The 25115-nt window shown below is 43.3% G+C and overlaps 1 protein-coding gene across 2 annotated transcripts in view; it reads right to left on the bottom strand.

The window, feature by feature from the left end:
• Positions 1-25115, bottom strand: part of LOC124299887 (uncharacterized) — a 45625-nt gene that overhangs the window by 18355 nt on the left and 2155 nt on the right. Inside the window, exon 1 of one of the 2 annotated variants that reach the window (XM_046753303.1) lies at positions 15326-15559. The exons of the other annotated variant lie outside the window; for it this stretch is intronic. The gene's annotated coding sequence lies outside the window, so the exon portion shown is untranslated. Of the gene's footprint in view, positions 1-15325; positions 15560-25115 lie in introns of those variants that run through there. 2 annotated transcript variants of the gene reach the window in all.

The raw sequence follows: 25115 nt of genomic DNA, 5'->3' as shown, positions 1-25115 counted from the left end.
CAGTTCAATTGTAATTTATTGGACCTCATGCGCGATTATGGTTCGGACAGTAAAGCGCAGTTCTAATTGCGAAGACGAGTCCGCATGTCCCGGGATTATCTTAGACCGAACGCGTGACTCTTGTCAGGTATAAATTCAAGTTTGCACTAAGAAGAGAGAGAAAGCGTGAGAGAGAAGGATTAAAAATCCGATTTTATCACACTCGGCTTCGAACTTCGTACGCCCGTATCGTTCAACTGATGGAAGTGATAAAATTATCATTTCTTAAGACTCCGTCTTAAATTGATCACTGTAAATTCAACCAGCATTTCACGAGCCCTTTAATTTTAGCCACACCTCGTTCCACCCATAATTTTACAAAGCACACCGAAGGATATCCGGAAATATTAAGTTACTTTTCCGATACTCGTGGAACTCGATGCTGTAGTAAATAACGACGTTAAATTGAGGTGATATTTTTCGTTCCACGATCGGTAAATCGGTAATTGGTGTTTTATCTTTAGTATCGCTTCCGAGATATCGGAGCTTGAGCTATAATTAAGCACTCGTCGAGATTATTCTATAATGATGTACAATTAAGAAGATCAATTTTATTCAACGGTAGCACAGTGCACGCGAAAAAAATTAGGACTCGAATGGCAGGGTTATCGAACGAAGCCCTTGAATACATCTCTGACCACTCGTCGACTTTTCGTCGCCCCGCTGATCTTCCTACCATAACTGAGCATAGCCGAGTCAGGAATACGTAAAGCCAACTTCAGTAGAGAATCAGCTTATTGCAATACCGTTTTTGTCCCATCCGGAGGTCGGAATGCACTTGAGAATACAATTTAGCGAAGTTAAACAATTTGTATGCACAGGTTGGAGCCGAGCTGTTTGTTTGGCAGTCCATGCGCAGTGCCGTGTTGCGGATATGATAAATAGGCGGTTGCCTATGCAGAGGAATGCAAGTGGACCAGCTTTCACGGGAAATTCTGCGTTACTCCGATATGGAGCGAAAGTACAATTACACACGTTATAACTAGCAGCGGCTGTGCTCCAACTTTAATAACCGTCGTCGATAGCGGGAGGGATTTTTACCCGAGGCACCGGACACGAGTCTCAGCACGTGGCACGCTTTGCCGCCTGTCACACAAACACCTTACAGCCATCCGCGATCCTCGTGTATTTTCGTACTCGTTCGCCGTTCGATATCGCTTTTATTTTTTCCCCTTTAGCCAGAGCGATGATGATCCACTTAGATAGGTGGACCCTGCAAGGTAGAATAGAAGAGATTAAACTACGTATTTCACCGTCCCGCTGCAAAAGCACCCAATGATTCTTAACTAACGAGCACGCCAAACGGACCGACCGGAGCATTTTAGGACGAGATTAGATTCACGTCGTCTCGGACCGTTGTTCTAGGAACACTTTCAATGCAAATCAAGACCAAGGTTCCAGTTCAGTGGTCCGAGCCTTAACGGTAAGAAATTTTTTGGGTACAACACGTAGGTGATTTTATACCAGACGTGTTTTATCAGCGCTGTGGAACGAGAGCGAAAATAGAGTATTTAATGACAGAATCAATCTCACTCCCTTTTACCAAGGGTATTGATAAACAACCGTCGTGCGGATATCCCTAAAAGTTCCGGCTACGGAAAACGGGTTTCGAAAATCTCAAGTTCATCCTGATTTCACTCACAGCACGAAACGAGTATATCGAAGTAACAGTCCTGTACCTGAGTACAGAACCGAAGTCTCGAAGTACTTTGATCGAACGATCCCAGAAAGCGGGGTAATTTCAAGAATCGTCTTAAACTAGCGCTGAAATCGAGTCAGATGACGATCTTCTCAGGGGAACATTACACAGCGCTGCACGTACGCTGTAGCTGAGCTTTAAATTGTGGGTGAGATAGGGTACCAGGAAGTTGTGCGAGGCAGAGCATGGCCTAGCTGTTGTATTCGCGATGCGCCCTCGTGGGTGTGCATTATGTATACCATAAGCGTGTAGAGATCCGGGATTTATTGGTTAAAACGAGCATCGCGGAGTGCGGTTGGAATGGTGGGACTCGGTATACGATAAGCGATGAATCCTCCGGAGTTCGGTTGCCAAAGGCGGTCGCTAAGTCTTTGCGAAGGAACGACTGGAACCGATCTGGCTCTTAGCTGGCCGGTCGTTGCTTGCTCGAAAGTGACGCGCGCTATGCCGGACATGGCGAAGTTCTCCTCGATGCGTTATCGGCGTACGAGACCACGTGCAAAGACGGCATAAACACTAAACACGGAGTGCGAAGTGTGGAGATAAGTCTGACGGCACGTGACCCGGTCGCAGCCCTTACGCGATGTTCTCCGTTTTACGATGGTCGTTTTACGCCTGCGTAGGCATTTCGCGAACGTTGGTTGATTCTCAGCTCGATGAGACACGCAACTGGTTGGGGGGTGGTTGGTTATAAATAGTCGTCTACACTGTCTGGACGTGCAGGTAAAAGTGCGCCTGTCCGCGGAAAGACGCCCCCACCTGTGCGTCACTCTTGGTGCACGATGTCGGAACGGTCGCGAAATGACGCGTGACGTCAGACACGATTTAACATCCGCGTTCTGTTCTCCGGATACATACGTGGTCTTACACGTCTGCGCGGCGTAATCCGTCGAAACGTTGGTGTACGCGACGTATGCAATCCGTGCGCGAATTGCGGCGAGAAAAACGAATGACGGAGTATATAAATTCGCGTTTATACTCCCGAGGCATTTTTCCTTAATGACGAAGGTCTCCTTAACGACGTAACAAACGGAAGGTGTTTAATACAAACGATAAGATCAGCGCTACGACGAGTGCAGGTAACGTATGTGGCCGTAAAAATTCTGCATTATCAATATAAACGGGTATGATGAAGACGTCTTGGCATTAAGTGGGATGACCGGGTAACTCACGAGCATGTTTGTTTCTCGAATAACACGCCAGAGCGTTGATGGTGTTTGAAAAAGGAGAATCGCGGGGTAATAATCATGCGCGTGGTACGTGCCCACGAAGACTAGCCGTTGGTCAGGCGATGCTGTTTCAAGATCTTGGTTAGTGTGCTGACGGCTTCGTTCGGACGTAATACCGTTAGCCAACTTACCATCTTACAATACTCTATCTTACATACTCTCCCGCGTCTGCCAAATGATAAAACAAACGTCGACGCCCACCTTTTTCCACGAGCAAATGCTCAATGGTCGAGAGTCCAGGCCAACAAAACGTGTTACAGCTAATGTTGCCACTTTTTCGTTAGGCGCTGCGGTACGACGGAGCAATTTATAATACATCCGACTGCCGGGCGGTTTAATTTTCACTATTAATCACCTGCCGTTTATACGTCGGAACTCTCGCCTCGTCCACAATTCTTGACGATAACTGTATCTATGTATACGTAACATATCGAACGATGCATCGTTTACTACGTAACGAACGATCGACTTTTCCTTTTCCAGTGTCACTAAAGTACCTCGGCACTCGGTGCTGAACCATTTTTCAACCGTCGAATAACTGCAGCTGTTACTCCTGCACTGGAAATGGTCGGCGATGTAACGAGGAAAATCATGCTTAGCCACTGTTCCGGGCATCCTGGCCGAGCTTGCCTCGATTTTGTGAGGTAATTTCAACGGCCTCTTCACCGCGGATATCGAGCCCAACTTTTCATCTATAATTTTATCGAGATAACGCGAGTGTGCCAGCGGCAAGACCCTCGTTGCGTCCCTCGTTATCATGCCCGAAAGTTGATCCAATTCCAAGGACGTCATACCGCTATGACCACAACTCTGTTCCGACGGAATCCTCATCACTAAACTTCGGAACCGGTAACTGGCTGCAAGCTTTCCGAACGTATGCGATTACAAGCAGAATATTGTACCTCGGTGCGAAATTGTTTTTGTCCTGACAAGGATGGGTGGACGTTGAGTGAGCTGAACGAAGATAAATCACTTAGTGTAATCGAATACCGTGCAGCGGTGGAACCATCGGCCGTAACTGTTGTACTGAAAAATCGGATGTGCATATTATCCGAGCAGCCGCTGAGCTGCCAGCGTGTATCTACGGATGCCTCATTATTTGTCCAGCCTATCTGGATACTGAATATCTCAGGTCTGACCGGTCCATGTGCTGCATGTAGGAACCTATTCTTTGGAACGCTAATGACGATCATAGGGTGTGCAAACACTGATTGCCGGCCAAGATTGCAACAAACTATCGTCAGGCTTGCGGGCTGGTCGCGCGTTGAATTGCCCATCGTGATGAGACTGCCGTATAACATGCCGCGCGTATCTCGGTGGTAAATAAACAACAAAGGAATCCCAAGACACGAAGGATAGATTTAACAGGAATTAGTGTCGCAAGTGATTGAACTTGGACGTTGCATTGCACGGTACTCCAACAATCAGACCAGCTCTTCGAGTTTCCTGTAAAAGTGTCGCGATCTTTACGTAGAAGAGACTAGAAAGGGGTAAGAAAGTCAAGAATGAAACGCTGCGACAAAGCCAATTTTGTTAGCACATCAGAGACAGAGCAGGTATTGAAGACAACGAAAACCGGATGTGGCTGGGCTTGGTTACTCGAAAACGCAGAAAGTCGAGCCGACCGCGATGACCACCCACATCCTCTTCCGTTAGCCAGATAACGTCACGATGTCAACCGTTAGTACTACAGTTCGGATCTTCGAGCTTCTTACACAATGTGCAAGTAAACAAGAAACAAAGGCACGTAACGTAATGAATGTAAAACGCATGCAGAATTTCTCATCGACAAGAACATAAAATTGATTTATAACGTAAATCGATCAAGATTGACTAGCTGATTCGTACAATGATTATAGTTATCAAAGTCCAAGTACCTCGGAGTAAATTTTGAATGTAGATTAGATCGACAGCATGTTGATTCGTAACAACGTTACGATTGCGAAGCTTACATTCTCATAAGATGTTGCACCATTTCTCATCTCCTCATTTAGACAATGACGAAGACCGCGATGAATTCTTCAACTTTATACACGAGAATTATGGAACTCCTCCCCCCCCCCCCCCTCCACGATTCATCCTGTTCTCGCGGATCCATTGAGTCTCGCTGCTCTCAAGTTCTGTTTCCGCTCGAGACCAAGCGAGGCGATAATGTTTGAGGTGAGGTAATTCATGGTAATTCTATTACTCAAACGACCAAACGGTACGTTGACGTGAATTGATATATTTGTTGATTCATTAACACTTGCGACGGTTTACAGCAGTAGATGCACATTTCCTTACTCGGGACGCGTTAAGATAACTTTCCGGTTTAGGTGATAACTGTTCAATTACGAGCGTAGAAAGCGCCTCAAGACTCGAGCTGAGGAGCTACTTAAATACAAATTGATCAAGCGTGCTGCAATTACTTGATCGTATTAATCTCGTCTGACACATAATTTAACCGAATTATCGCCAGGTATCAAAATCCTGACAAAGGATTATAATAATTTTTCTTCAATCATACGAATAGTGAAGATAAAAGTATTAAAAAATCAAATTCAATATCGTGATGCCTGAAAATATGTCACATTGGTAATTATTAATGAAATGAAATTTGAATATACTGAGATAAAAAGAAACCTTTTCACACTTGGGAGGCTGTATCTCATGCTGAATACTCTTATTCATCTTCTATTCTCGTTCTAATGCTTTTCGCACGCACGCTACAATATCTACAAGTTAATCAGCGCGGCATTACGCATACAGAATAACAGTTATATCAACGGTAAAAACTATCTGTATATTCATAAGTTACACAACTACAATTGCGGGCACATTATCTATACCGTGCTATTAAAATAACAGTTGCAAAAAGAGTTGTAATGTTATAAAGACGCTGTTCGGTACATATACGTATTACAACATTAAAATATAGAAAACTTGTAACCATTCATCAATTCATAAAATATATTTTGAGAAGAGCAGCCACGAGTTAAAAACATGTTGGACATAGCAGACACAATTAATTAAACAGTGAATTGGGAAATTTACATAGAACGAGTTCAATCTTGTATAATAAAAGCACCGTCGCAAATATCGCATACAATCGTCGCTAAATGATGATATCATCTTTAAACGGAGGTGATAGAATCATTTACTAGAACGCAACACTTGAACAATCAGATAAAAAAAAAAAAAACAAAGTAAGAGATAATTCAGTGCGAATCACTTGTTACACAAGATTTAATAAGAAACTCAAAGCTGTTTTAATTGATTAAATACTACGAATAATTTCCGTCCAAGTTGCTAAAGTCACGTGAACTTTATTGGGTTAATACCATCGCTGTATCGTCACAAGGCTTCAAAGAGCACGGAATCGGACGTAAGTCACAAGGCAATTTATACTCGTGGATTACATTAATAAATTAGTGAGATTCAAATAAAGTTTTGTGTTGCGCGTGGTAAGCTGTATAGAAAAAACTTGGACCGTTGAGAACCCGATTTTGAAGAAGAAATTATTCTCCAAATTATACCGAAAATGAATGTTGAAGTACGTAAGTTTGTGAAAAAAAAAGTTTAATTACGATAAACAAAGATACGCCGATATGTCATTAAAAAAAACTGTAGCTTAAATACAATTTTCTCAACGCCAGTCCGAGTTCGTAATAAAATGTATCAAAGTTATAAAGACGGCAAGCTGAATGCTCGGTCGTGAAAAAGTTCCATCTTTGAAGTCTGTATCATTGATTAGTTTTTCACCATGCGTCTTGCGTGTCAGTTTATATTAGTCTGAGCTTCTGCCAAAACAGCGAGGCAGAATAGACGAAAGATTTCGTAGAAAATAAAATTGGGAGAATTCATTGAATCCTCATTTTCGAAACGAAAAGTATAGTAGAGATTTATCATATACGATAATTAATGATAAATAGGTGCGCTTCCACATTCTTCGCTAAGTATTACTAGATGCTAATCGTTACTCCGTTACGTTAAGAGAAATGCATACATTCACCAAAAAATCCGTTGCAGCTATTCATACCGTACACGTAATACAGGAAAACGTGTGGTAATAATGATTAATTGATGAGTTACGAAAGTTCATTACGTGTTCGGTGGTTTACCGAACTCGCGGAGGTAATTATGCGGTTTATTATCGCCTATTTATTTCTTTGGTGGATCCTAGCTAACTGCAGCAGCGTAATTTTATGCAAATGTAACCTGATATAATCCCCGCTATTACATCGACAGCTTAAATTATGACGATCCATTTATACTGGAATATTATCCTCGGTTCAGATCAGAATTGTATAAAAATCAACCCGGACGAGCCGTCGTGGTACATGATGAAAATTTTATATCAAGAATCTAGAAAACTAGTCATATTGCTAAATAGTGTTAAACAAGCTACTGTGAAAGCGGACCTAGTTAACACCATTTTCATTATATCACGCAATGATGGGGCAACTCAATCTGCCCTGGGCTATATTATTTGCTGAATCCGTACGTTTCCACACATTTATTGGAAGAATGATAGAAGATGTCCGAAGGAGGGATCACCCAAGAAATCGTTGTTTTCGAGGACTGGCCTAATTATCACGATGTACTCGTCGTATCGGATAGTTCGGAGCCCGATCAACCCGTTTGCATCGTTATCAGCGCAGTATCTCCACTTGCGCCTCATTATCTGGTGCCCCAGATTCTTTTTCGGGTCTGCATAGTATCGGAGACCGTTGAGTCAACGTCAAAAGGAAAACAAACATACGAAACGTGCAAAGAAGACTGTTGACTCATGCCAATAGAGAGTTCTCCTTCATCTTATAATACGCAGATTAAAACCTACCGCCCGCTCAGCGCGGACTTTGCTGACTATCAATTATTGCGACAGGCCTTAGGCGCGAGTGGAGCATGGTAACCCGATAACCACAGTAGCTAGCTACTGACCAGTGGCCACTAAAGTACCGACTCCGTGCAGCGACGATTATCTGAACTTTGGATTCATATCTCCAGCAGCTGCCTCGAATGTAATACCAGACGCAAGCCAAGAACCCCAACAAAGGCATAATACGTCGGAGTTGTTAAGGGACGAACAGGCTTGCGGTAAGAAACTAGAAGTACGAGACTCCGGACGAAGCTAGTAGCCGTTAAGCGTCGCGGCCGTCTGCCGCTAGGGTTCAAATTTTACCTTTGCTCACTCGCTAGTGTAACTTGAAAACTGACCAACGAGTTCCGCTGTTTTGGCTAGGGATCTTTGAGGATTCTAGAACCAGTTCAGCGCGTGTGAGCTTGTTCGTTACACGTCTGCACACGTGCACTTTCGTCTTTCTTCTGCACGTATTATACGTACTGTTTCGGGAAGTACCGAAATGCCAAATTTTTCAATTTCTAAGTGAAATTTTGAGCGTAATAATCGAGCGAAAGTCGCGTCCTAACGAAACAGTTTGATGGTAGTGAAAAAAAGTAGATAGTCAAACGCCTGAGGGGTTGAAAAATCGAACGTCACGACGATTGCTGAGGCTTCTTTCTTCCGCGGACCATTTTCAACGCTCAATGTGTTGAACTGAAATCCGTAATTCCCGGTACACTCTTACCTTCGGGATAAACTTCCCCGTGGAGAATAGGCGGACTTCGAGATACGGTCGAGCGGTCCGACTCCCAGCTCGGAGTTACGAATAAATATACATACTCGACAAAGAGAACATGAAGAGTATCGAGTTCAGGGACGGCAATCGTCGTCGTGACGTTGTATATAAGAGGAGCACTCGAGACCTTCCGCTCTTGTCGGGTGATGTTTGCCTGGTAGATGAGCCGGTAGGACGTATGCGCGAATCGCGTCGGTCCGTCGCCGCAGCTCGAACATTGTACGACATCCGCGCACCTTTGGCCGAAGGAAGAGTGGGAACTGGGAGAGCTTGCGCTTCAGTTTCGCAAAACTTGTCCACCGTGCTCATTTTCCCGTTATCATCCGGCTTTTACTCTGGCCCCAGCTATCATCTTCCTTACCCCACGGCTTGGCTTTGGTTAATCGAGACCGAAGATAGCGATGATATACTGTTTAGTCTTGACGAGATCTTAACACGGGTCGACGGTGATTTGCGTACACGTCATGTCCAAGATGGCTGGATCACCAGGCCTTAAAGGGGTGCCTTGGTTGATTTCGCCGCTAACGTGTATATCTCCAAATATCCAAGTTCAAGATTCCCAAACGAGAAAAGCGGGGATCAATGATCAAATTCGATTACTGATCGTCTCGAGCAATTGTTGTAACTGTTCAAAGAAGTTGACGATAAATTCTCTCGGATACTTCGATCAATCACAGGCGAAATTGCAAAAACAGTGATAACAAGATAACGTGGAGTTCTTTGAGTTGTCTCAAAGACAAATAATACCGAGAACTCCGTTAGTACTCCGTTACGATTGATCCTGCAGCATCCGAAACAAAGCTTACGATGTTCTACAGTGCCTCTTTTCAAAGATCCAGGTCACAACGAAGGAGAAGTTGGAAAAGAGAAAAAAGAGGCAAGTCAACTTTCAATCCAAGTTGAGCTAACTTCCAAACTATCGATTGAATTCAAGTTTTGCTCATAGTTGGGCGACTTGCACAGCGGTAGCTTCAGCAAATTGCATTCCGTACCTAAGGTGCCGACAAGCGCGATGACTTCTTCCGTAGAGATCGGACGGAGTTAATGTTATCAGGTCAATCTGAGGCGATACATGCTCGAACACTCTGCGCTACCGTGAATCTCAATAGTTTTAATAAATGCGTGGGAAGCAGGGAACTGTTCCAGTTCTCGGGTGACGTCTGTAAGCACACTTGTTCGTACGTGAGTGGCGTCCAGGCTTTCGTGCAAATAGATGTGTGTCACGTAAAAGAAGAGATTATACATGCCGGATTACGTCCACGTAAGTATAACAGGTATAATAATGGTGTAACATGACACTGCAATTTATGATATCCACCACAAATCCATGGATCTACACGTAGTCACGTATGCAATTGCGCTGAAATGCGCTTCCCCGTCTCCTCTATATAGGCATGAGCGTCACTCCTCGCTAGGTAGGTATCAACGTCCACATGAATGCGTTGAATCGTGAGAATCGTCAGATAACACGTTACATTTTCCGCAACGTTGGAAGTTTCTTTATCACTACTTTTTTAGACCGGAAGCCTCGCTGGTTGTCCGTTCAATATCGTAAATATCGTCGATCGAGCTGCCAGAGCGAAGAAATTCACTGACTCGAAAATAACTTACGATCAGTTTGTGGTCTCACACTGTTGATAATCTCAGGAAGTCAGCCGCTACACTCGACGGATTAGGTGCGACAAGTCGTGCACTGAGTGCGTCCGGTGAAAGATATGGATATGGGAGAAAATCTTTGACCCAATGGACCATGAAAATTCACTCATCGTGATAGTACGCTGTCATTAACGAATCATTCTCGTTTTTTTTTTTTTTTTCATCTTTTTCCTTCACATACCTGATGAAACCTAGAAACTTGCTGCCTGATCGTCTAACCACCGATCACTTCATACCGTCTGTAATGTACCGCGTACTGTAATTTCTCGAAAATCTATTCCACTTTCATATCTTGACTGTCAACTTGTCATCCCGCATCTGTATCCAGAGAGCATGCGTTATAAAGAAGTCGATGATCACGCAACGCTTTGCTTCGCGGTGAGTGTTGATTAGCCAACATTGTAGGAGCACACTTCGTCAGAGCGACGTTATGTATCGTTACTGATATGCCCGTGCACAACGACGCGCGACGCCTTCGTATTCAATTTTCATCCAAACTGGATGGCGAGTTTACGGTAAGTGTAACTGAGGAGAAATTCTCTCGCTTAGATTAAAAGTGGGGGTTAAAATGGGACGTCGATAACTTCTCTATCGCATTTCTGACCAAAAAACCAACCTGTTGGTGAGACTGAGTTACTTCAACTTCTAAACGTGGCACTGATCTCCGTACTAACAGAGATCAGCGGACCGTGGTCTTTGAACTTACGGAGGTAAATGAGACGATAAAGCCAGATTCAAAGGTGCTTTTACAGTTTGTGCTCAGCAATTACGCATGGCTAATAATTGAGCTAAGTCATTGTACCGTGCACAGTTTCGAGCCTGTGATATAATGTTTCAAAGCATTCGGTTGGCTGTTTCATTGATGTATGAGAGAAAAAAGGAATCACCAGTTGACGAAAGTTTCACTTTACGTAATTTCTTTCAACTTCGAACTCTGTTAGTTTCGTCGCAAAACTTCGTTCTTTAGATTCTCCAGCATACTTTGATATACGTGGTACTCGCAGCGTGGCTATAAACACTGCAACACGCTGAAGTGGTGAGCCGGATGACTCTTGGAAGATCTCGGAAGCTCCTGGGGGAGGACCGGTTGCCTGGAACGTCTGAATATGCATACCTAGCTAATGAAGAGCGTTTTTCAAGCCTAAGCCACGATTTTTCCGGGATTTCAACACCGTGAAATGCCCATGTATGCGCTGGCCCGAGTCTCCTGCGTACGCGACCGTCCGATATCTGGTAAATATATTTTTTACTTAGTTTCTCGACAAACAATTAATTGAATAAAATATTCCCAAGTACTTCGTGGAACAAACCTCAGAGTTTCTCCGAGCGAATTCGGTGTAAACGGAAGCAAGTTTAAAGACGGAGTAAATATAGGAGAAAACGTGAAAATTTATGCAGGTTTCCATAACCACGTTACTGCTATTTACCAGCATTGCGACCCAGTTGGAGTTCAAGCCCACCACTTAATCCTTTGATTGCGGCATGCCCTTTTAGTCAATTTTACCCGGCGCGACGCACGCATCGGTTTGGTTCTCATGCCTTACGACGCTGGAACTCGATCCATTGTCATTCTAATTTCGTGCACCGTTTACTTCAGGCTGTATCTTACGCAAACGTAAAACCGGCTAAGAAGTTCTTACAAATTTGAAAAAATCAGTCTCTTTCATACACAATGCAGGTACGCCGCCTCTGAATATCGAGCTTAACGGTTCTCCTTTGAACACCCTCTTTACCTTTTCAAAATTATCAGGAATTCAAAAGAAATTGGCGAAAGAATATTGTCAGCTGTCCGTTTTGTATAAGCTTGGTAGTAAAATTTGCATGCGGGAAGCAGTTGCGCGGACTCGAATCTTCGCTCGCTTTAATGGGGCAATAATTTAAAAAGCTCGAGACTGCGTTAGATCCGCTGCATTAACTCATCGCGAGACGTCGCCAACTGCAGCATTTTAAACAAGTGATACTTTTGTCCTGAAACCAATACTGCCCGAAGAAACTAGTTGTAATATTGATGAGAAAATTCTGCCATTTGGTAAATATTTCCGATCCGATCCGAGTATTAAAGCGAACCGATTGCGCTGTGTGAAAAAGCGATGATAAAAATGGATCTGTCGGTCAGTTCGGGTCCGAGATCGTGTACAACAAGAATCGAGCACAGAAAGTGCGGGGCGTTGGGCGGTTTACAAAACCGGATGAGAGTTGTTGAACTCAACCTCGAAGCGTGCGGCTTCTGCGTAAGAGAGCAATTCCTCGCGACTCTATTCATCAATTAAACCGCATGCCGTCTCGTCTGTTAGTTCTTAATTGTTTCTAACGAGGTCAAGAAGCGAGCTATAACGCAGCTCGGCAAGTATTAAACAATGGGTAACGGTTAGCTAAACTGTTTGACTTGTCTCATTTCGAGGGAGGCCTTAGAACGGCGTTAAATTAATCCAGGGCCTTGTTAATCCGCAGCTTACTTCCCGCAGGATCTCCCGGGACCTCTCGTCCTTAATTATACAAAGAGTTAAAAAACGATCTCATCCTTCGAACAAGGAAAACCCTATACAGCCCGGTTCGCATCTGTACGATACAATAAAAAACCATTTTCAACGTACACGCCCATCAAAACCACGTTACCGTCCAAAGGGTGCTTTATGAAAGGAAACGAAAATTGCTCCTGATTTCGACCCGAAAAATAATGATCAGATTTTCCACTCCAGCGATAACGCTTCTGTATCCAATCAAAACATCCAGAAAGTTTAGGATTTTGAAGTAGCTAATTTTTTACACCTGATATGCAATTTCGAATATTAGCAACGAACACTATTGCGGAAAATTTTGCTCCATGCAGTACAGCGAATGGGTAATTTTGTCCTGGAAATTTTTTTTTCCCCTTCCGTTACGGCATAAACAGAGTTTTCATCAAGATGTAAGCGATAACACGCGTCTCATACAAAAGTGCCTCAGCCCTGCCTCCGATGTCCGCCTACCTCAACCGCCTGATTTCGTATAACTGTCCGCTCACCTCCAGGCGAAATTTTCGTCTTGGTAGACACAGACTTTCCGGCACCCGACCTTAAACTCGAAGCACTTGATCCGAGGGGACTGTACCTATATACAATTTATATATTCGCTTAACAGGGCCGATAAGCAAACATCGTTGAGGCGTGAGTAGCTGCAGTAATAGTGACGCAGGCAGACGTCGTCTCGGAATTTGTTTCAGGCAAATTATCACCGATTCGAAATCCTCGCGTGTGTTATATTACGTGTTGAACTCAAGAATCGTGAGTTCGTTTTGCTTCCGAATTCATTGCGATCAATGCTCATTGCCGACTGAAATCGAGTCTCGGGGTCACTCATCGGCGGGAAAAAGTAGAACGTACAACGATACCGATTCGTCAATGATATCTGGATGTCTTGAACGTGACTCTCTTTTTATTTCACTTGCAATTTCACGGGTCTATTTGACCTACAAAAATCTTTCTTGCATGAAAATCCGAATAGATCCGAATCTTTCGAGCGACTAGAAAAATGGTTGGACCTTCAATTTCCCATGCGACCGGTGAAGTTGGATGATCATCGGTGATCTAAATCAGGTTTAATCGAGCCTGAACCTAATTCCCATGAAAGAACAAGACCATCGACAGATTCAGTCACACATATATCACATTGTCAGAAATGCTTCTGCAATCGTAAGTGTAGAACGTAACCGAAGGTAATTCAACGATTGATCTGAAAATACGTGTGTAGCTAAAAGCGTAAATAACTATTAAAATAAAGTGGTACGTCGAATGCCCGCGGTTACGTGTAATTAGAGTTGAAACATGAACGCGCGTGTCGTGAGGAAGACAATTTAATTATTGCTTAACGTTTCGGTTATACCAACTGTATACATACCTACAAGCACATAATCTTGTACCTTACAGACTCGTGTTACGTAACCCACGTGCAGGTTCGGTACTCCAGGGGAATAAATTGTGGAATACAATTCCGCGGTATATACTCGCAATCGTGAAGGAACTACAACTGCTGCGCAGTGGCCAACCGATAATAGCGACACATAGAGCTGGTACACGAATCAGCTATGCAAGGCACCTTATGCCACATTCGCATTTAAATTATGCGGACTCTTCCGCTATTAAAAAACGTGCAAGATCGTTCGTTACATTCAAAGAAACACCTACTCCCGTACCTCGATTCGTCCTTTGTGACTTATTTTCGTTACGCAAAGGTCACTCACCCACCGAATCACCTGCAGTGCTGCACTTCTGGCTACCCTCTCTTTGTTCGCAGTGCACGCGTAAGTCTAGACGCTGAATTTTAGTATCAGTCGATTTTTGCAACGCTTGCAGATATCGATTTCGATAAAGAAAAAAAAAATATTTCTCGAAGTCGAAGTGAAATGCGCTTCAGCCGAATGTTAGTATCCCTCAACCACTTCCGATTACTCCCACTATTAATATAATGTAAAATTACGTTGTCGCCACTGTGCAGAAAGAATTGTGCTCGTCTAACGGTCAGTTTGCCGTTTGCATACTTTTAGCGAGACGTTTCCCATCGTCGCGTAAAAGTTATTCCAATTGGTTGGATTAGTAGCTTTTGGCACACGAAGGTAACAACCATGGGCCACCGATTCGTACGAACAGCGAACATATATGGTTCGATTTAAATAGTAAAGTTTTGTTACCGGTTTTGCGAAACCACGAACTCTGCGGCGTTGTATTCGTGATTAGAGATCGCAGCTTTTCCGCGAAACACGGCACGTGTCGAACAGCTTCATCAATAAGTTTGACCGCGGAAGAAGTTGTTAAACCGAATTGTTACTGCGATTGAATATAATAAGTTTTGCGAGTTCCATATTCCCTGAGAAATTTTCGCCAAATCCCATATTGCATGTACGATTTTCGAACCCATACCGGAACCAACTTTGTTCAAAGAATTGATGAAAAAGTGATGAATGAAAGAAGCATTTCGCGATAGCCCTAATAGTCGTCAGCTTGCCAAAGTTTTCATAAACGCTGAGGGTAGTAGAACGAAAAAAAAAAAAAAATGAGAAAGGTTCGATAAGCCGAAAGAGTGATCGGCACCCTTATAAGGTATCTTACCTCTATAAAGCTGCAAGCATTATCCGGAGTGATCTAGGCTTCAACCGGTGAATTATGTCTGCTATCTGACTGGTACCTGCAGTCTTTCTATACCGCCGGATGAGTCAGGCCACATCAATAACGATCGGCGGACTAAAGATGAGCGTGTAAACGCACGGAATGGATAAATCGTTGCAAGTGCACAGCTTAGATGATATAAGACGAAAGAAAATCCGCTGCGACTGCACCGCGCGAAGCCGTTGGCAGAAACTGACTCCGGTTTGTCCAGCGATCGGACCCCTTCTCTCTCTCTCTCTCTCTCTCTCTTAGTCTTTCTCACTTTTTCGCTCCCCTCTCGCTCCGTCTCTGACTCTCTTTTTCTCTCGTCAGGTAGGGAGGAGAGAATCGTACCGGCTCCCACCTTCCATTCGATCCTTCGAAAGCCGCCTAACTGCACCCGACTAAACACGTGGACCAAATCGTCCGAGACGCATAGGCATGGTACCCTGCACTGTATTCAATACGTGAAAACGGAAATGAGGCGAAAACGGGACCAAGGGGGTATAGTCGGTTCACTGCCTGAAACTTGATCAAAGATCAAAGGTCTGTGGAGGGTGCTAAGTTGAGGGAGAAATCCGTCGTAGTCACCGTGTAACCGCATTTCCGTTACGGTTTATAGTAATTAGTAAACGTGGCGACAACGAACGCTCGATCTCATCAAAAAATCGGCCGTGCCAACTTGGGCCCGCACGTTCTTCCGAAGAACTGCTTGGGACCGTTAAAAGTATATTCAAATTCGTCTGCGTGCCGTTTTTAATCGTCAAATTCGACCGACTCCGCGTGTGTCGACGGTGCCAAATCCACGCCAGAAGAAGTACGTTTATAACATGACAAAACTGTACGGAAACTCTGGCAAAAGTTTAGAATCACTTTTGTAAAGGTTGATACACGGGCCATTAACGAAATCCCTAACTATGGATCAGGGAATTCAATAATTACGGCCGGAGTACAATCAGGTTGGAAAAATGAAACGGTCGCTTTTCCGAACGAAGTTGTGTTGAAAACGTGTCCAACGCGTGGTGCCTCTATTTATCGCTTTGCGAGAGAGGTTAAATGATTACCCCAGAGAGAGGAAATTCCAACCAGACTTTACACACGCTTATACAAAGAATCATATACCTAGTAAACACATACACGTATACTTATGTTCGTACGGCATACCGTGCATATATTTTCATAGACAGTGAAGTGTAGTGACAGAGAACCGTAGCACGGATTCCATCGTTATCTGGATCACCGACTGGAATAAGTCAAATAATTTTGAACGGTACGTGTAAATATAACTTGGTATATTTGCAGAACTGCTTGATCAAAGTGTCGGTTTTAGGGCTCGTCTTCAAACACTTGCCAGCTTAGCGAGTTGCCGCTTAATTTACACTAATAGCGTAATTTATACCAAAAAAAGAAGCAAATCCCACTATTTTTTTTGCCTAATGTTTTCGATTGCGATGAACAATGCGTCGTCGAGTTGAATCTAAATAGAATTTTCCGTTCTTAGTGAAATATTTGGAAGCCTGAATATAAAACTACTTAAAAAGAAGCTGTAATTTAAATTAGTAAAGGTAATTAAGCGACCGGGCGATGTTTCATTACCACGCATTCTCAAACCTTGATGAATGTTGAAAGAAAATGAGGTGTGCAGGTACAGAATGTTGACTCGGAATTATCAGTGCGTATAATCATTGGAGGGAGCATCAAGTAGGATGAGGTGTGAATACGATTTTCTTGAGTAATTTCCAGGTGTGAGTCACTATCGTGTTTCAAATAGCTCGAGGCAATCGCGTTAATACTTGATGCGACTCATCTCTGGTAATTACCTGCGCAAATGCATCGATTACTGCATTACGGCAGTGAACATCTTAGAACGGTGAAGTAAGCGATTGACTGGTGAAAAATGTAAGCATGACTCTAATAATTGTGATCATATATGACACGTTATACTTCATCAGCTGCTGACGCTTTTCCTGCAACTAATTAACTGCTTCGGCACGAATTCGGTTTTTCCGGTCCGGGCACATCATGTGGCCATCAGGATTTTTTCAAACACCCCAGCAACTTGATATCACCGAGCTTTGGTTTGACCATATCGGAATCCCAATTTCTGACAGATCTTCAAATCGCTACCAATTTTACAGGGTACCTGAAATGGTGTTATTTCAGTTTCAGTCTGAATATCATTTGTCGAAGAAGCACTGCTGCAATTGACAGCGCTTTTTGAAGATGCAATCAACGAACAGCAGCCTGTCCATGACAGAGAGGAGAGAGCGGATAAAGTGGGAATCATCACGATAGAGACGAAGACTGGCGTCTATACAGTCTTACAGAATGTATCAAAGCCAGGCTGTAGAGGTCGAGAGGAATGCGGTCAGGTTGGACCGAATGTGGGTGACTCGAGAGGCTCTTCGAAAGATCCAAGCGTTCGCCAATAGCTCGGGCCTCTTCTCTTCTCCTCTTTAATCTAACCCATACGGCATGGTTGATTTGCCATTCGAGCCCCGCGTCTCCTCGAACCCGGGCCTCGGATGGGGCCGTTGTTGCTGATAAACACACGCGTTGAGAATTGGCAAACCGTATTTATAGACGTTGAATGGACGCATACGAGCAGGTGACTTATACACGTCGAATAATTTGTTTCGTGTATATCAAATTATAACCACACGGGTCTCGACACTGATGTTCAAGTTAACGGTTAAAGAATTCGTTTCGCACTACAAGTTAGACAGACACTGTACTGATACAGGATGTGGTCTGGCAACAAAACTTCAAAGACGCAAGAAGCTAAGCCCCGTCTTTACCGTCCTTGTGATCCGACCCAACTGGATATAACCACTTGTATTTGGACCATGAATTACCGACAAATCTCTCGGACGCTATCCTCAAAGGAGACTTGCAAAAAGCGTAGGATGGCTGTTTCCGAGCAGTACGTATTAGTAAGTAGTTGAATTGTCAACTTTGCGAAGTCTGTCGTTACTCCAAAGTTCCATGCTTAACAACCTGCGTTTTCTACGCTAGTCGAGAGATTGCAAGACTTAACCACTCGCATTACCCCATTAGCATAGGAGGTGCATGTGAGAGCGAAGAAGCGATGAACAAACTTTGTAATACCTACTTAATTAGACTTGGATATCGCGACTACGGTGCTTACAGAAGTCTCAAGCTAGCCGTGGACTTGAAGGTTGTCCAATACCACTGTAAGTAGATCCTTCGTTACACTTTTTCAGAGAACCATTAACAACTCGTGCTACGTTATTCGCTGTAATTAATCGCTCAATCAAGGATCAATCCTTCCGGACTTGGTGATTCCAAATGGAACTTAGATCCTACTGGTTCCCGCAAGTTAAAATTAAAAAAAAAAAAAATGCCAAAAATTGAGCGAAGGGTGGTGCATCTTTGAGCGAATTCCTTCGCAAAACGTTTTCGGCTTGCCATCGATCGTTCTCCATTACGATCCGATCGAGGTTCGGCAGGCGTTGAGTGGTGGGCCATGTCGTTGCTCTGCGAAGTGAGAGGAGGTTAGACGAGGTCGGGTAGGATTGGGTTACGTTGGGCTCGCGGTAAGTTGGGTGCGGGTTAAGTCAGGTTAGGTTAGCACGGCTATGCGTGTATCGTTAGCATCGTGACCTACTGACCCCGAGACCTCGCGTCGTGCGGAGAGCAAACGCGAGGAGAAGATCTCGATGATCCTGCAGCGTGGGCGTTGCCGCTTACCCGCAACACCATCCCGTACCGTTTAACTACCGTTTCGAATAACCCAACCGAGAGAGCATTTATTGACCAGCACCAAAATCAAACCAGGCAGCATCCTTTGCATCAGTCAGATATGTAACATTATTCGAGTCTCACATCAGTTTCGACTAATGTGTAACGAGGTATGACGTGATACGTGTTTTTGATTGTTTTTTCTTTATTTATTTATTTTTTTTTAATTTTTTTGTACCGATTAAGCTTAAATTCAAGGCAATTGTATTGTTTCCTTCGATGTACAAGCTTATATCTCGGCCGGGGGATCGGTAAAGGTTGAGAACAATTTCCGAACCCTGTTGTACTTCCGGTACGGAAACCCCGCGGCGTCCTGACACGAAATCACTCGCGCTCCATTTACTCGAACGTGTAGCTTATACGTATATATAAACGTTTCCGCAGGAAGAAAAATATTGTCAACTCGTTAAGATAAATCTGCTGTACCTTGTGACGGAGGAAAAAATTCATCTCGGGAACCGAGAATGCACGAAAAATAAATCGAAATTTTGTAACGGTTTTTTATATTGTGTATTATTTATGCAACGACTCTGAACTGGAAGTTCATCAATCGACGTTTAACGCTCCCTTTGTATGTTAACTGAAGAACTTTTTTTCAATACCTGTGCTAAATCGAAGTATTCGACATTCAGGCTTGACGCAACTTTTTACTCAAAATTATGTTTCATCTAAAATCGCGCAAATCGTATAATCATCTCATTTTAATTAACTATGATCCATTTTCATTTCCATCGACGCGAATGATAAATCGAAAAACAGTTTCATGCGGGATTAATATTGTTATTAAACCCGAGCCAATCGCATAATATTTCACATTACACGTGAAAAACCTAACTCTAAAATCCGGAATAATGAAACTATACGAGAACGAACGCGTATACCTTTATAATAGGCAATCAAACCACGTGCCGTTAACAACGCACGATCCTGTTAAATCCTAGTCACAGGATAACAGCATATCGCACCACATTGACTCGGCCGATTCAAATCACGAGTAAATTCGAAATCACAGACTCGCCCGGACAGAATCGATTTGGTCCAATTTCACTGCCGGATTTGTCACTAAAATTCATGCGGAATAATCCGTCCAATCAATCCCTATTCTTAGGGCTGATCGATACACGGGATTTTTTCACCATTTCGATGTATCTGGGATTTAATTGCTGGTAAACAGGTCGCGGTACTAAACATAAAATCAGACAAAAGCGGCGAGACTGCTCGAGATGTATAAATAAAGAAAAGCGTATTGCAATCATAATTCCATCGCTCAGGTTTATTTGTCGACTGCAGCTGACGCCCAGGAAATTCAATGCTCGTGTAAACTCGTACCGTACACAGTATTACGTGAAACTAATGCGAGTGCCGCAATTTAAAAGCCGGTTTTACGTCCACTTTCACCGTAGCTACCCAGAGAAGAACTAGATATTGTTCATACCGTAATACTTGTATGAAATCTTCTCCTTTCGTGCGGTATACAATATTGCTGCACCGAGAGATGTGCCGGAGAATATACGAGTTTCCCTGACAGAAGCGTTGCAAATGTATCTCACGAGAGACTTGAAGAAATTTTTCTACCTCTTTCATACTCGTTAGCGTTATCGAGACAACGTAACGGGAATTGGTGTGAAAAAAAAAAATAAAAATTATTAATAACCTCAAGCTGATCGACTTCGAGGTAGTTAAATGACGGACAAATTTCGCCTTTGATAATGAGACGCGCTGTCGCAAGCGTCGTTGATTACATACGCTTGCAGATACTTGACCGCAATTAGCGAAACAGCTCATTAACGATGCTGCGAAAATACGAGCTAATTGCGGGAAAAAACGAGCCACTCGAATCCGTAACAATTTTTATTGTTTTAATTTTTCTGCTTCTTTATTTCTACCTCGTGGCTGCGCATACGCAATTTTTTGTCATCACCATAATTATTGTTATTACACAGGCAGTGCGCAGGAAAAGTGCAACGTATCGCGAACGAGCGTCATTGATTGCCGAGCATTGGCGGCATTGTTCAAAAACAAGCGATACTTGTCGAATATGTGTATTCGATTTATCGGTACTGACGTGCACCGCCTTGCGACAGATCTGTTTCCACAACGTTTGTTCTTGCATTTCTTTGTACTTTATTTTTCTACCAGGTGGCGATACTCCTCGACATTATCGGATACAAAAAAACACGGCAAACTGTTGACGTTGCATGTCATATCTATTTTTACGCCACCAATAACGTCAGTACAGGTGTTGCGATGTAGGTATTCGGGAAAACGATCGTCGAGAATCGAGTATATTAAGGAAAGAATAAAAATATTCGATACGATTTAAACAATACACGCGATTCAAAGACTCAGATCAATGTGATTCTGAACAAATCGTCGTCTCAATCTGCCCACAATCGATGAGCACCGGAATGTTCAAACGATTAGAAGAATTAATTGAAAAATTTAACAAGCCTTGCGCTCTCTATACGTACACCTATTAATATGCATATAATGTATAAGATGGAATTGAACTGAACTCCGGTTGACAATACCTTCGAGGAGGGTAAGATATTATAAGAGCGTGTTGCAGAGCCTCGGTTAATTGCTAATCAATTTCGCTGGCCTTTCTGATTGGCGCGAGTGCCTTCTTGGAAACGCCAATTAATGATCGCGAAAATTGTGTGACTATAGTGTAGGTATATAGTCGTAGGTATCAGTTGTACAATTGAACCTCGCTGAGAAGGAACGAAGTGGTTAGTATTCCGCCAGTGCTTTAACATCAGGAGAACAAAGATGAAGTAATAGAAATCAGACCTCATCGAACTGCCCCACATCGCTAAGTTGTGCTCGTACATCCATCGCTCGCCTTAAACAACAGGAATAAAGCCAAGGCTGACTTGAAATAACTCTGTTCAGCAAGAGGCTCATTTTTCCACACGATATGTTTTCGTTCACGATACCGGCAGCCACTTGCCCAGCCTAAATTTCTACCCCATGCTAGCCTTTCGTTTGAGCCGCTGCTGAGTCTCGAAATCGAGTTTCACGGGTGGAAAAATTGGTCGACATATCCCAATTCCAATACCCATATACCGTGCCATGAGATGTTATATAATGCGATATTTAACGCGGTGATCAAGGCTGTACGACGTCTCCTTGAAATACTTTTACGGAAAATGCGGGCAGTTGGGGAACAACGACAACGATAAATAAGCGTCTATACAACTTTGGCTCGGTTATACGGGTACTCCCTGATCCCGGTAACACGTATATACTTGACGGAAGTGGACGACATGCTATGCAGTAGCAGCTTGAACGTCAAGGCTGCATGGCCATAATTTTTGTCCCTGTGGCGGTTTGACGTCGTTAGAAAAGCTTGGAAGACACGATCGTAAAAAAGTGTCAACGACGATTCCCGTCGAGTTTATTAAACGAATTTTTACTTCGAATTCATGCAGCAAGAGCAGCGAAATAAATACCATTTTCCCTTCAAGATTCAACGAGAAATAATATCCGAGCTCACGTAATAATTGTACCTACCCGAGTCTCGTCCGTGATTTATATGAAACTGATTGATACTCCTCCGGCCTTCCGCAATTAAGGCCCAATAATTATCTCAAATGTCTTGCGAGATTAACAATCGGCGATCCAGAGGCAATTACAAGCGCTCATGTATATTTTCGACATCCATCTTTGAGCGGTTAACCCGTCCAGGCTGCAATTCTCACGTTGTAAAATTGATCAACTGATTTTATCAAGTGTATAAGACACGCGAAAGATAATTCCTTCGCCAACTTGTTCTCTTTTCGTAAAAACAGCTGGCGGATTCTCGTCTTTGCTCCGTGCAGCGTGATCAAATCTGCAATAACCGTACGTCGCACATCCGAAGACGAATGGCCTCGGTGAAAACCTTTTCCCTACGTATGTTATAAATACGAACAAAATTCAGAAGTGCAGTTGTGAAGCTGCATGGAAACTGAGCTAAGGTTCGTACGATGAGTCCGATTACTAGCTATGAATAAAATATCACCCTACAGAGAGAATCGATTGCGTGAAATTTTTCAACCTGCATCTGCGAAAGTTCTCCACGCTGGTGTTTTAGCGAATATTATTATACGCCAATGTAATACGTTCCACAGATATCTATACAACGTTCATGCAACACTGAAATAAACTATCACTGAATTCAAAACTTCATACCATGGTGCAAAGACAGGTGCTTGCCAGACAAATCAAACACGTAGCATCCGGTGGGGAAAGGCGGTGTGGTATGCAGTGAAATAATAATTATTACTTCCCTCTCGCAACGCTGGAAAGGAAGTCGTAATTGTGACGGCGTGTGCTGTCAAACTGCACACAGGGTGCGGGAGAAACCGCAGTGAATCATAACTGCAAAACCAATAAAACCGGTCGAAAATCAATAAGGGTTATTAAAAGAGCCCGAGCAGCTGTGCGAACAAACCGTTTCCTTTCGAATCCAGATGTGGACGTCTATGGATTGTAATTTTGTGTCAGTCGGATAGTGTTATCTGATGTTAAATTTTCGAATCACCCTCGAGAGTAATTGTCCTACAGTATTCTACACCTTCCGATTACTTCCATCCAAATTTTCTACAATCTCCTAATTACGACGAGTCCAAATTCATTTCCCTGACACTGTGACGAAGCGGAATGGATTGGGCGTTAAGAATCCTGACCGTTGACCTCGGGCAGGTCGAAGACTCGAAGTCAGTCATCTGCTGGCGCCTTCCGGGCACCTGATACAACAGGAACAACCTACGCACGTGTCTCCCTGATTATGACACGCATTGTATTCCGTTTGGGTTTCTGGCCGTCGGTGCATCTCCGGCTAGTTACAAGCCATTGTTCGAATGGTTAAACGGTGGATAAGCAGCATCGGGTACAAAGGGAGTTTCATTGACTCATCGCGGCAGGCGTTGTTCGTTTAATCTCTCCTGGGTACTTCCACCGCGTTTTGTATAAATTGCACGAGCTGAGCCACGTGCTTTGGTAACCAATCAGACATCGACGATGTTCAATCGCGAATGATTTCACGCACGCTCTAAACATCGACTGGCCCTGACCATTCTTTCTCGAGAGCGCGGGAATTTTTCATATCGAAGTATCACAGCCTGCCAGCCTTTCGGTATTTTGACCTACGATGGACAGACGGATGACAGACAAACAGCCAGGCAGCCGTTTGGTTATAAAAATTGATAAGGAGTATCGATTTTTGACCAATGAACCTCCTTCGTTATATACTTTACAACTGATTTTCCGAAAGTCTTGAGGCCGTTGTTTCAAAGTTTAGAACGTCGAAAACGTTTCCAAAACGTGCGTCAAATTTTAACGGTCATGCATTCGTTCGTTAAGTTTCAATGTGATGCGTCTTTTCTTGTTTTTTAAGGCAACCGGACTCTGATAATCGACAAAACGCACCAATACCGTCTGCTGTGATTTGTCAGAAAAATTTTCCACACTTTAGTATTTCTTGCCTTTAAAGAAGGTTTTTACATCCGATCCCACAATTTTTGTTACCACGCACTGACAATAAACCGAATAATAAAAATGGTGTTACTCAGAGGAACCATAGATCGAGTAATATTTATTTCCAAGGTGTGCTCGTGTGAGTCTGTTATCGCAAGATCGTGTTTGCTTTTTAGTGGGATGACGTAGACGTGGGACAGTCAATTGCGAGAAGCTCCGGTAGCGATAAGCAAATTGCTCGAGGCGAATTACGGAAGTGTTTGAGGATCCCACCTTCGAATTCGTGCCAACAGGAAATTCGTATATTCGTAATAGCATTATCAGGATGATAATACAGAGTGTAGCATAGACGGGGTGAATAACTGTTCGCCGTGAGTTTTTGAGTCACGTACGTATCGCTATAACGCAACGTGCCGTATAATAATTAAAATATATAAACTCACGGGTGTAATTTCGTACGATATATGCGTACAGCACTGCACCCGAGATTATTCTCATTCCATTGAAACCGTATGCAAATAGCTTCGAA

The sequence above is a fragment of the Neodiprion virginianus genome, chromosome 3, assembly GCF_021901495.1.
Source record: "Neodiprion virginianus isolate iyNeoVirg1 chromosome 3, iyNeoVirg1.1, whole genome shotgun sequence".
Classification (NCBI taxonomy): Eukaryota; Metazoa; Arthropoda; class Insecta; order Hymenoptera; family Diprionidae; genus Neodiprion; species Neodiprion virginianus.
The sequence above is the reverse complement of the archived record's forward strand: the minus strand, read 5'-3'. Positions and strand labels throughout refer to the sequence as shown.